Source organism: Scyliorhinus torazame, chromosome 5 (genome assembly GCF_047496885.1).
Source record: "Scyliorhinus torazame isolate Kashiwa2021f chromosome 5, sScyTor2.1, whole genome shotgun sequence".
Lineage (NCBI taxonomy): Eukaryota > Metazoa > Chordata > Chondrichthyes > Carcharhiniformes > Scyliorhinidae > Scyliorhinus > Scyliorhinus torazame.
Genome location: NC_092711.1, coordinates 34,536,454 through 34,549,110, shown reverse-complemented (window position 1 = coordinate 34,549,110; position 12,657 = coordinate 34,536,454).

The following is a 12,657-nucleotide window of genomic DNA, read 5'->3' as shown; positions in this document are numbered from 1 at the left end:
GCTAAATTGGGGGAAGGCTAATTATAACAATATTAGGCGGGAACTGAAGAACATAGATTGGGGGCGGATGTTTGAGGGCAAATCAACATCTGACATGTGGGAGGCTTTCAAGTGTCAGTTGAAAGGAATACAGGACAGGCATGTTCCTGTGAGGAAGAAAGATAAATACGGCAATTTTCGGGAACCTTGGATGACGAGTGATATTGTAGGCCTCGTCAAAAAGAAAAAGGAGGCATTTGTCAGGGCTGAAAGGCTGGGAACAGACGAAGCCTGTGTGGCATATAAGGAAAGTAGGAAGGAACTTAAGCAAGGAGTCAGGAGGGCTAGAAGGGGTCATGAAAATGCATTGGCAAATAGGGTTAAGGAAAATCCCAAGGCTTTTTACACTTACATAAAAAGTAAGAGGGTAGCCAGGGAAAGGGTTGGCCCACTGAAGGATAGGCAAGGGAATCTATGTGTGGAGCCAGAGGAAATGGGCGAGGTACTAAATGAATACTTTGCATCAGTATTCACCAAAGAGAAGGAATTGGTAGATGTTGAGTCTGGAGAAGGGGGTGTAGATAGCCTGGGTCACATTGTGATCCAAAAAGACGAGGTGTTGGGTGTCTTAAAAAATATTAAGGTAGATAAGTCCCCAGGGCCGGATGGGATCTACCCCAGAATACTGAAGGAGGCTGGAGAGGAAATTGCTGAGGCCTTGACAGAAATCTTTGGATCCTCGCTGTCTTCAGGGGATGTCCCGGAGGACTGGAGAATAGCCAATGTTGTTCCTCTGTTTAAGAAGGGTGGCAGGGATAATCCCGGGAACTACAGGCCGGTGAGCCTTACTTCAGTGGTAGGGAAATTACTGGAGAGAATTCTTCGAGACAGGATCTACTCCCATTTGGAAGCAAATGGACGTATTAGTGAGAGGCAGCACGGTTTTGTGAAGGGGAGGTCGTGTCTCACTAACTTGATAGAGTTTTTCGAGGAGGTCACTAAGATGATTGATGCAGGTAGGGCAGTAGATGTTGTCTATATGGACTTCAGTAAGGCCTTTGACAAGGTCCCTCATGGTAGACTAGTACAAAAGGTGAAGTCACACGGGATCAGGGGTGAACTGGCAAGGTGGATACAGAACTGGCTAGGCCATAGAAGGCAGAGGGTAGCAATGGAGGGATGCTTTTCTAATTGGAGGGCTGTGACCAGTGGTGTTCCACAGGGATCAGTGCTGGGACCTTTGCTCTTTGTAGTATATATAAATGATTTGGAGGAAAATGTAACTGGTCTGATTAGTAAGTTTGCAGACGACACAAAGGTTGGTGGAATTGCGGATAGCGATGAGGACTGTCTGAGGATACAGCAGGATTTAGATTGTCTGGAGACTTGGGCGGAGAGATGGCAGATGGAGTTTAACCTGGACAAATGTGAGGTAATGCATTTTGGAAGGGCTAATGCAGGTAGGGAATATACAGTGAATGGTAGAACCCTCAAGAGTATTGAAAGTCAAAGAGATCTAGGAGTACAGGTCCACAGATCACTGAAAGGGGCTACACAGGTGGAGAAGGTAGTCAAGAAGGCATACGGCATGCTTGCCTTCATTGGCCGGGGCATTGAGTATAAGAATTGGCAAGTCATGTTGCAGCTGTATAGAACCTTAGTTAGGCCACACTTGGAGTATAGTGTTCAATTCTGGTCGCCACACTACCAGAAGGATGTGGAGGCTTTAGAGAGGGTGCAGAAGAGATTTACCAGAATGTTGCCTGGTATGGAGGGCATAAGCTATGAGGAGCGATTGAATAAACTCGGTTTGTTCTCACTGGAACGAAGGAGGTTGAGGGGCGACCTGATAGAGGTATACAAAATTATGAGGGGCATAGACAGGGTGGATAGTCAGAGGCTTTTCCCCATGGTAGAGGGGTCAATTACTAGGGGGCATAGGTTTAAGGTGAGAGGGGCAAAGTTTAGAGTAGATGTACGAGGCAAGTTTTTTACGCAGAGGGTAGTGGGTGCCTGGAACTCACTACCGGAGGAGGTAGTGGAGGCAGGGACGATAGGGACATTTAAGGGGCATCTTGACAAATATATGAATAGGATGGGAATAGAAGGATACGGACCCAGGAAGTGTAGAAGATTGTAGTTTAGTCGGGCAGTATGGTCGGCACGGGCTTGGAGGGCCGAAGGGCCTGTTCCTGTGCTGTACATTTCTTTGTTCTTTGTTTGTTTGTTTGAAAAGAGCGGGAGCTGAGAGTCGCAGAGGTTTGAAAAGAGCGGGAGCTGAGGGTCGCGGAGGTTTGAAAAGAGCGGGACCTGAGAGTAGGGGAGATTTGAAAAGAGCGGGACCCGAGATTGCCGGTGGTTTGAAAAGAGCAGGAGCTGAGATTCGCGGAGGTTTGAAAAGAGCGGGAGCTGAGAGCCGCGGAGGTGTGAAAAGAGCGGGACCTGAGAGTCACGGAGGTTTGAAAAGAGCGGGAGCTGAGAGTCGCAGAGGTTTGAAAAGAGCGGGAGCTGAGAGTCGCAGAGGTTTGAAAAGAGCGGGAGCTGAGAGTCACGGAGGTTTGAAAAGAGCGGGAGCAGAGAGTCGCGGAGGTTTGAAAAGAGCGGGAGCTGAGAGTCGTGGAGGTTTGAAAAGAGCGGGAGCTGAGAGTCGTGGAGGTTTGAAAAGCGCGGGAACTGAGTGTCGCGGAGGTTTGAAAAGAGCGGGAGCTGAGAGTCGCGGAGGTTTGAAAAGAGCGGGAGCTGAGAGTCGCGGAGGTTTGAAAAGAGCGGGAGCTGAGAGTCGCGGAGGTTTGAATAGAGCGGGAGCTGAGTGTCGCGGAGGTTTGAAAAGAGCGGGAGCTGAGAGTCGCGGAGGTTTGAAAAGAGCGGGAGCTGAGAGTCGCGGATGTTTGAAAAGAGCGGGAACTGAGAGTCGCGGAGGTTTGAAAAGAGCGGGAGCTGAGAGTCGCGGATGTTTGAAAAGAGCGGGAACTGAGAGTCGCGGAGGTTTGAAAAGAGCGGGAGCTGAGTGTCGCGTAGGTTTGAAAAGAGCGGGAGCTGAGAGTTGCGGAGGTTTGAAAAGAGCGGGAGCTGAGAGTCGAGGATGTTTGAAAAGAGCGGGAACTGAGAATCGCGGAGGTTTGAAAAGAGCGGGAGCTGAGAGTCGCTGAGGTTTGAAAAGAGCGGGAGCTGAGAGTCGCGGAGGTTTGAAAAGAGCGGGAGCTGAGAGTCGCGGAGGTTTGAAAAGAGCGGGAGCTGAGTGTCGCGTAGGTTTGAAAAGAGCGGGAGCTGAGAGTTGCGGAGGTTTGAAAAGAGCGGGAGCTGAGAGTCGCGGATGTTTGAAAAGAGCGGGAACTGAGAATCGCGGAGGTTTGAAAAGAGCGGGAGCTGAGAGTCGCTGAGGTTTGAAAAGAGCGGGAGCTGAGAGTCGCGGAGGTTTGAAAAGAGCGGGAGCTGAGAGTCGCGGAGGTTTGAAAAGAGCGGGAGCTGAGAGTCGCGGAGGTTTGAAAAGAGCGGGAGCTGAGAGTTGCGGAGGTTTGAAAAGAGCGGGAGCTGAGAGTCGCGGAGGTTTGAAGAGAGCGGGAGCTGAGAGTCGCGGAGGTTTGAAAAGAGCGGGAGCTGAGAGTCGCGGAGGTTTGAAAAGAGCGGGAGCTGAGAGTCGCGGAGGTTTGAAAAGAGCGGGACCTGAGAGTCGCGGAGGTTTGAAAAGAGCGGGACTTGAGAGTCGGGGAGGTTTGAAAAGAGCGGGAGCTGATAGTCGCGGATGTTTGAAAAGAGCGGGAGCTGAGAGTTGCGGAGGTTTGAAAAGAGCGGGAGCTGAGAGTCGCGCAGGTTTGAAAAGAGCGGGAGCTGAGAGTCGCGGAGGTTTGAAAAGAGCGGGAGCTGAGAGTGGCGGAGGTTTAAAAAGAGCGGGAGCTGAGAGTCGCGGAGGTTTGAAAAGAGCGGGAGCTGAGAGTCGCGGATGTTTGAAAAGAGCGGGAGCTGAGAGTCGCGGAGATTTGAAAAGAGAGGAACCCGAGATTGCCGGTGGTTTGAAAAGAGCGGGAGCTGAGAGTCGCGGAGGTTTGAAAAGAGCGGGAGCTGAGAGTCGCGGAGGTTTGAAAAGAGCGGGAGCTGAGAGTCGCAGAGGTTTGAAAAGAGCGGGAGCTGAGAGTCGCGGAGGTTTGAAAAGAGCGGGACCTGAGAGTCCCGGAGGTTTGAAAAGACCGGGAGCTGAGAGTCGCGGAGGTTTGAAAAGAGCGGGAGCTGAGAGTCGCGGAGGATTGAAAAGCGCGGGAGCTGAGAGTCGCGGAGGTTTGAAAAGAGCGGGAGCTGAGAGTCGCAGAGGTTTAAAAAGAACGGGAACTGAGAGTCGCGGAGGTTTGAAAAGAGCGGGAGCTGTGAGTCGCGGAGGTTTGAAAAGAGCTGGAGCTGAGAGTCGCGGAGGTTTGAAACGAGGGGGAGCTGAGAGTCGCGGAGGTTTGAAAAGATCGGGAGCTGAGAGTTGCGGATGTTTCAAAAGAGCGGGAGCTGAGAGTCACAGAGGTTTGAAAACAGCGGGAGCTGAGAGTCGCGGAGGTTTGAAAAGAGCGGGAGCTGAGAGTCGCGGAGGTTTGAAAAGAGCGGGAGCTGAGAGATGCGGATGTTTGAAAAGAGCGGGAGCTGAGAGTCACAGAGGTTTGAAAACAGCGGGAGCTGAGAGTCGCGGAGGTTTGAAAAGAGCGGGAGCTGAGAGTTGCTGAGGTTTGAAAAGAGCGGGATCTGAGAGTTGCGGATGTTTGAAAAGAGCGGGAGCTGAGAGTCACAGAGGTTTGAAAACAGCGTGAGCTGAGAGTCTCGGAGATTTGAAAAGAGCGGGAGCTGAGAGTCGCTGAGGTTTGAAAAGAGCGGGAGCTGAGAGTCGCGGAGGTTTGAACAGAGCGGGAGCTGAGAATCGCGGAGGTTTGAAAAGAGCGGGAGCTGAGAGTCACGGAGGTTTGAACAGAGCGGGAGCTGAGAGTCGCGGAGGTTTGAAAAGAGCAGGATCTGAGAGTCACGGAGGTTTGAACAGAGCGGGAGCGGAGAGTCGCGGAGGTTTGAAAAGAGCGGGAGCTGAGAGTCGCGGAGGTTTAAAAAGAGCGGGAGCTGAGAGTCGCGGAGGTTTGAAATGAATGGGACCCGAGATTGCCGGTGGTTTGAAAAGAGCGGGAGCTGAGAGTCACGGAGGTTTGAAAAGAGCGGGAGCTGAGAGTCGCGGAGGTTTGAAAAGAGCGGGAGCTGAGATTCGCGGAGGTTTGAAAAGAGCGGTATCTGAGAGTCGCGGAGGTTTGAAAAGTGCGGGAGCTGAGAGTCGGGGAGGTTTGAAAAGAGCGGGAGCTGAGAGTCGCGGATGTTTGAAAAGAGCTGGACCTGAGAGTCACTGAGGTTTGAAAAGAGCGGGAGCTGAGAGTCGCAGAGGTTCGAAAAGAGCGGGAGCTGAGGGTCGCGGAGGTTTGAAAAGAGCGGGACCTGAGAGTCCCGGAGATTTGAAAAGAGCGGGACCCGAGATTGCCGGTGGTTTGAAAAGAGCAGGAGCTGCGATTCGCGGAGGTTTGAAGAGAGCGGGAGCTGAGAGCCGCGGAGGTGTGAAAAGAGCGGGACCTGAGAGTCACGGAGGTTTGAAAAGAGCGGGAGCTGAGAGTCGCAGAGGTTTAAAAAGAACGGGAACTGAGAGTCGCGGAGGTTTGAAAAGAACGGGAGCTGTGAGTCGCGGAGGTTTGAAAAGAGCTGGAGCTGAGAGTCGCGGAGGTTTGAAACGAGCGGGAGCTGAGAGTCGCGGAGGTTTGAAAAGAGCGGGAGCTGAGAGTTGCGGATGTTTGAAAAGAGCGGGAGCTGAGAGTCACAGAGGTTTGAAAACAGCGGGAGCTGAGAGTCGCGGAGGTTTGAAAAGAGCGGGAGCTGAGAGTCGCGGAGGTTTGAAAAGAGCGGGAGCTGAGAGATGCGGATGTTTGAAAAGAGCGGGAGCTGAGAGTCACAGAGGTTTGAAAACAGCGGGAGCTGAGAGTCGCGGAGGTTTGAAAAGAGCGGGAGCTGAGAGTTGCTGAGGTTTGAAAAGAGCGGGATCTGAGAATTGCGGATGTTTGAAAAGAGCGGGAGCTGAGAGTCACAGAGGTTTGAAAACAGCGTGAGCTGAGAGTCGCGGAGGTTTGAAAAGAGCGGGAGCTGAGAGTCGCTGAGGTTTGAAAAGAGCGGGAGCTGAGAGTCGCGGAGGTTTGAACAGAGCGGTAGCTGAGAGTCGCGGAGGTTTGAAAAGAGCGGGAGCTGAGAGTCACGGAGGTTTGAACAGAGCGGGAGCTGAGAGTCGCGGAGGTTTGAAAAGAGCAGGATCTGAGAGTCACGGAGGTTTGAACAGAGCGGGAGCTGAGAGTCGCGGAGGTTTGAAAAGAGCAGGAGCTGAGAGTCGCGGAGGTTTGAAAAGAGCGGGAGCTGAGAGTCGGGGAGGTTTGAAAAGAGCGGGAGCTGAGAGTCGCGGAGGTTTGAAAAGTGCGGGAGCTGAGAGTCGCGGAGGTTTGAAAAGAGCGGTAGCTGAGAGTCGCGGAGGTTAAAAAAGAGCGGGAGCTGAGAGTCGCGGAGGTTTGAAAAGAGCAGGACCTGAGAGTCGCAGAGGTTTGAAAAGAGCGGGACCTGAGAGTCGGGGAGGTTTGAAAAGAGCGGGAGCTGAGAGTCGCGGATGTTTGAAAAGAGCAGGAGCTGAGAGTCGCGGAGGTTTGAAAAGAGCGGGAGCTGAGAGTCGCAGAGATTTCAAAAGAGCGGGACCTGAGAGTCGCGGAGATTTGAAAAGAATGGGACCCGAGATTGCCGGTGGTTTGAAAAGAGCGGGAGCTGAGAGTCACGGAGGTTTGAAAAGAGCGGGAGCTGAGATTCGCGGAGGTTTGAAAAGAGCGGGAGCTGAGATTCGCGGAGGTTTGAAAAGAGCGGTACCTGAGAGTCGCGGAGGTTTGAAAAGTGCGGGAGCTGAGAGTCGGGGAGGTTTGAAAAGAGCGTGAGCTGAGAGTCGCGGATGTTTGAAAAGAGCGGGACCTGAGAGTCACGGAGGTTTGAAAAGAGCGGGAGCTGAGAGTCGCAGAGGTTTGAAAAGAGCGGGAGCTGAGGGTCGCGGAGGTTTGAAAAGAGCGGGACCTGAGAGTCGCGGAGATTTGAAAAGAGCGGGACCCGAGATTGCCGGTGGTTTGAAAAGAGCAGGAGCTGAGATTCGCGGAGGTTTGAAAAGAGCGGGAGCTGAGAGCCGCGGAGATTTGAAAAGAGCGGGACCCGAGATTGCCGGTGGTTTGAAAAGAGCAGGAGCTGAGATTCGCGGAGGTTTGAAAAGAGCGGGAGCTGAGAGTCGTGGAGGTTTCAAAAGCGCGGGAAATGAGAGTCGCCGAGGTTTGAAAAGACCGGGAGCTGAGAGTCGCGGAGGTTTGAAAAGAGCGGGAGCTGAGAGTCGCGGAGGTTTGAAAAGAGCGGGAGCTGAGAGTCACAGAGGTTTGAAAAGAGCGGGAGCTGAGTGTCGCGGAGGTTTGAAAAGAGCGGGAGTTGAGAGTCGCGGAGGTTTGAAAAGAGCGGGAGCTGAGAGTCCCGGATGTTTGAAAAGAGCGGGACCCGAGATTGCCGGTGGTTTGAAAAGAGCAGGAGCTGAGATTCGCGGAGGTTTGAAAAGAGCGGGAGCTGAGAGCCGCGGAGGTGTGAAAAGAGCGGGACCTGAGAGTCACGGAGGTTTGAAAAGAGCGGGAGCTGAGAGTCGCAGAGGTTTGAAAAGAGCGGGAGCTGAGAGTCGCAGAGGTTTGAAAAGAGCGGGAGCTGAGAGTTGCGTAGGCTTGAAAAGAGCGGGAGCTGAGAGACGCGGATGTTTGAAAAGAGCGGGAACTGAGAATCGCGGAGGTTTGAAAAGAGCGGGAGCTGAGAGTCGCTGAGGTTTGAAAAGAGCGGGAGCTGAGAGTCGCGGAGGTTTGAAAAGAGCGGGAGCTGAGAGTCGCGGAAGTTTGAAAAGAGCGGGAGCTGAGTGTCGCGGAGGTTTGAAAAGAGCGGGAGCTGAGAGTCGTGGAGGTTTGAAAAGAGCGGGAACTGAGAGTCGCGGTGGTTTGAAAAGAGCGGGAGCTGAGAGTCGCGGAGGTTTGAAAAGAGCGGGAGCTGAGATTCGCGGAGGTTTGAAAAGAGCGCGACCTGAGAGTCGCGGAGGTTTGAAAAGAGCGGGACTTGAGAGTCGGGGAGGTTTGAAAAGAGCGGGAGCTGAGAGTCGCGGATGTTTGAAAAGAGCGTGAGCTGAGAGTTGCGGAGGTTTCAAAAGAGCGGGAGCTGAGAGTCGCGCTGGTTTGAAAAGAGCGGGAGCTGAGAGTCGCGGAGGTTTGAAAAGAGCGAGAGCTGAGAGTTGCGGAGGTTTGAAAAGAGCGGGAGCTGAGAGTCGCGAAGGTTTGAAAAGAGCGGGAGCTGAATGTCACGGAGGTTTGAAAAGAGCGGGAGCTGAGAGTCGCGGAGGTTTGAAAAGAGCGGGACCTGAGAGTCGCGGAGGTTTGAAAAGGGCGGGAGCTGAGAGTCGCGGAGGTTTGAAAAGAGCGGGACCTGAGAGTCGCGGAGGTTTGAAAATAGCGGGAGCTGAGAATTTCGGAGGCTTGAAAAGAGCGGGAGCTGAGAGTCGCGGAGATTTGAAAAGAGCGGGAGCTGAGAGTCGTGGAGGTTTGAATAGAGCGGGAGCTGAGAGTCACGGAGGTTTGAAAAGTGCGGGAGCTGAGAGTCGCGGAGGTTTGAAAAGAGCGGGAGCTGAGAGTCGTGGAGGTTTGAATAGAGGGGGAGCTGAGAGTCGCGGAGGTTTGAAAAGAGCGAGAGCTGAGAGTCGCAGAGATTTCAAAAGAGCGGGACCTGAGAGTCGCGGAGATTTGAAAAGAATGGGACCCGAGATTGCCGGTGGTTTGAAAAGAGCGGGAGCTGAGAGTCACGGAGGTTTGAAAAGAGCGGGAGCTGAGATTCGCGGAGGTTTGAAAAGAGCGGGAGCTGAGATTCGCGGAGGTTTGAAAAGAGCGGTACCTGAGAGTCGCGGAGGTTTGAAAAGTGCGGGAGCTGAGAGTCGGGGAGGTTTGAAAAGAGCGGGAGCTGAGAGTCGCGGATGTTTGAAAAGAGCGGGACCTGAGAGTCACGGAGGTTTGAAAAGAGCGGGAGCTGAGGGTCGCGGAGGTTTGAAAAGAGCGGGACCTGAGAGTCGCGGAGATTTGAAAAGAGCGGGACCCGAGATTGCCGGTGGTTTGAAAAGAGCAGGAGCTGAGATTCGCGGAGGTTTGAAAAGAGCGGGAGCTGAGAGCCGCGGAGATTTGAAAAGAGCGGGACCCGAGATTGCCGGTGGTTTGAAAAGAGCAGGAGCTGAGATTCGCGGAGGTTTGAAAAGAGCGGGAGCTGAGAGTCGTGGAGGTTTGAAAAGCGGGGGAAATGAGAGTTGCCGAGGTTTGAAAAGACCGGGAGCTGAGAGTCGCGGAGGTTTGAAAAGAGCGGGAGCTGAGAGTCGCGGAGGTTTGAAAAGAGCGGGAGCTGAGAGTCACGGAGGTTTGAAAAGAACGGGAGCTGAGTGTCGCGGAGGTTTGAAAAGAGCGGGAGCTGAGAGTCGCGGAGGTTTGAAAAGAGCGGGAGCTGAGAGTCGCGGATGTTTGAAAAGAGCGGGAACTGAGAGTCGCGGAGGTTTGAAAAGAGCGGGAGCTGAGTGTCGCGTAGGTTTGAAAAGAGCGGGACCTGAGAGTCGCGGAGATTTGAAAAGAGCGGGACCCGAGATTGCCGGTGGTTTGAAAAGAGCAGGAGCTGAGATTCGCGGAGGTTTGAAAAGAGCGGGAGCTGAGAGCCGCGGAGGTGTGAAAAGAGCGGGACCTGAGAGTCGCGGAGGTTTGAAAAGAGCGGGAGCTGAGAGTCGCAGAGGTTTGAAAAGACCGGGAGCTGAGAGTCGCAGAGGTTTGAAAAGAGCGGGAGCTGAGAGTCACGGAGGTTTGAAAAGAGCGGGAGCTGAGAGTCGCGGAGCTTTGAAAAGAGCGGGAGCTGAGAGTCGTGGAGGTTTGAAAAGAGCGGGAGCTGAGAGTCGTGGAGGTTTGAAAAGCGCGGGAAATGAGAGTCGCCGAGGTTTGAAAAGATAGGGAGCTGAGAGTCGCGGAGGTTTGAAAAGAGCGGGAGCTGAGAGTCGCGGAGGTTTGAAAAGAGCGGGAGCTGAGAGTCGCGGAGGTTTGAAAAGAGCGGGAGCTGAGTGTCGCGGAGGTATGAAAAGAGCGGGAGCTGAGAGTCGCGGAGGTTTGAAAAGAGCGGGAGCTGAGAGTCGCGGATGTTTGAAAAGAGCGGGAACTGAGAGTCGCGGAGGTTTGAAAAGAGCGGGAGCTGAGTGTCGCGTAGGTTTGAAAAGAGCGGGAGCTGAGAGTTGCGGAGGTTTGAAAAGAGCGGGAGCTGAGAGACGCGGATGTTTGAAAAGAGCGGGAACTGAGAATCGCGGAGGTTTGAAAAGAGCGGGAGCTGAGAGTCGCTGAGGTTTGAAAAGAGCGGGAGCTGAGAGTCGCGGAGGTTTGAAAAGAGCGGGAGGTGAGAGTCGCGGAAGTTTGAAAAGAGCGGGAGCTGAGAGTCGCGGAGGTTTGAAAAGAGCGGGAGCTGAGAGTCGTGGAGGTTTGAAAAGAGCGGGAACTGAGAGTCGCGGAGGTTTGAAAAGAGCGGGAGCTGAGAGTCGCGGAGGTTTGAAAAGAGCGGGAGCTGAGATTCGCGGAGGTTTGAAAAGAGCGCGACCTGAGAGTCGCGGAGGTTTGAAAAGAGCGGGACTTGAGAGTCGGGGAGGTTTGAAAAGAGCGGGAGCTGAGAGTCGCGGATGTTTGAAAAGAGCGGGAGCTGAGAGTTGCGGAGGTTGCAAAAGAGCGGGAGCTGAGAGTCGCGCAGGTTTGAAAAGAGCGGGAGCTGAGAGTCGCGGAGGTTTGAAAAGAGAGGGAGCTGAGAGTTGCGGAGGTTTGAAAAGAGCGGGAGCTGAGAGTCGCGAAGGTTTGAAAATAGCGGGAGCTGAATGTCGCGGAGGTTTGAAAAGAGCGGGAGCTGAGAGTCGCGGAGGTTTGAAAAGAGCGGGACCTGAGAGTCGCGGAGGTTTGAAAAGGGCGGGAGCTGAGAGTCGCGGAGGTTTGAAAAGAGCGGGACCTGAGAGTCGCGGAGGTTTGAAAATAGCGGGAGCTGAGAATTTCGGAGGCTTGAAAAGAGCGGGAGCTGAGAGTCGCGGAGATTTGAAAAGAGCGGGAGCTGAGAGTCGTGGAGGTTTGAATAGAGCGGGAGCTGAGAGTCACGGAGGTTTGAAAAGTGCGGGAGCTGAGAGTCGCGGAGGTTTGAAAAGAGCGGGAGCTGAGAGTCGTGGAGGTTTGAATAGAGGGGGAGCTGAGAGTCACGGAGGTTTGAAAAGAGCGGGAGCTGAGAGTCGCGGAGGTTTGATAAGAGCGGGAGCTGAGAGTCGTGGAGGTTTGAAAAGAGCGGGAGCTGAGAGTCGCGGACGTTTGAAAAGCGCGGGCACTGAGAGTCGCCGAGGTCTGAAAAGAGCGGGAGCTTAGAGTCGCGGAGGTTTGAAAAGAGCGGGTGCTGAGAGTCGGGGAGGTTTGAAAAGAGCGGGAGCTGAGAGTCGCGGAAGTTTGAAAAGAGCGGGACCTGAGAGTCGCGGAGGTTTGAAAAGAGAGGGAGCTGAGAGTAGCGGAGGTTTGAAAAGAGCGGGAGCTGAGAGTCGCGGAGGTTTGAAAAGAGCGGGAGCTGAGAGTCGCGGAGGTTTGAAAAGAGTGGGAGCTGAGAGTCGCGAAGGTTTGATAAGAGCGGGAGCTGAGAGTCGCGGAGGTTTGAAAAGAGCGGGAGCTGAGAGTCGCGGAAGTTTGAAAAGAGCGGGAGCTGAGAGTCGCGCAGGTTTGAAAAGAGCGGGAGCTGAGAGTCGCGGAGGTTTGAAAAGAGCGGGAGCTGAGAGTCGCGGAGGTTTGAAAAGAGCGGGAGCTGAGAGTCGCGGAGGTTTGAAACGAGCGGGAGCTGAGAGTCGCGGAGGTTTGAAAAGAGCGGGAGCTGAGAGTCGCGGAGGTTTGAAAATAGCGGGAGCTGAGAATCTCGGAGGCTTGAAAAGAGCGGGAGCTGAGAGTCGCGGAGGTTTGAAAAGAGCGGGAGCTGAGAGTCGTGGAGGTTTGAATAGAGCGGGAGCTGAGAGTCACGGAAGTTTGAAAAGAGCGGGAGCTGAGAGTCGCGGAGGTTTGAAAAGAGCGGGAGCTGAGAGACGTGGAGGTTTGAAAAGAGCGGGAGCTGAGAGTCGCGGATGATTGAAAAGCGCGGTAACTGAGAGTCGCCGAGGTTTGAAAAGAGCGGGAGCTGAGAGTCGCGGAGGTTTCAAAAGAGCGGGAGCTGAGAGTCGCGGAGGTTTGAAAAGAGCGGGAGCTGAGAGTCGCGGAGATTTGAAAAGAGCGGGAGCTGCGAGTCGCGGATGTTTGAAAAGAGCGGGAGCTGAGTGTCGCGGAGGTTTGAAAAGAGCGGGAGCTGAGAGTCGCTGAGATTTGAAAAGAGCGGGAGCTGAGAGTCGCGGATGTTTGAAAAGAGCGTGAATTGAGAGTCGCGGAGGTTGGAAAATAGCGGGAGCTGACTGTCGCGGAGGTTTGTAAAGATCGGGAGCTGAGAGTTGTGGAGGTTTGAAAAGAGCGGGAGCTGAGAGTCGCGGGTGTTTAAAAAGAGCGGGAGCAGAGAGTCGCGGAGGTTTGAAAAGAGCAGGACCTGAGA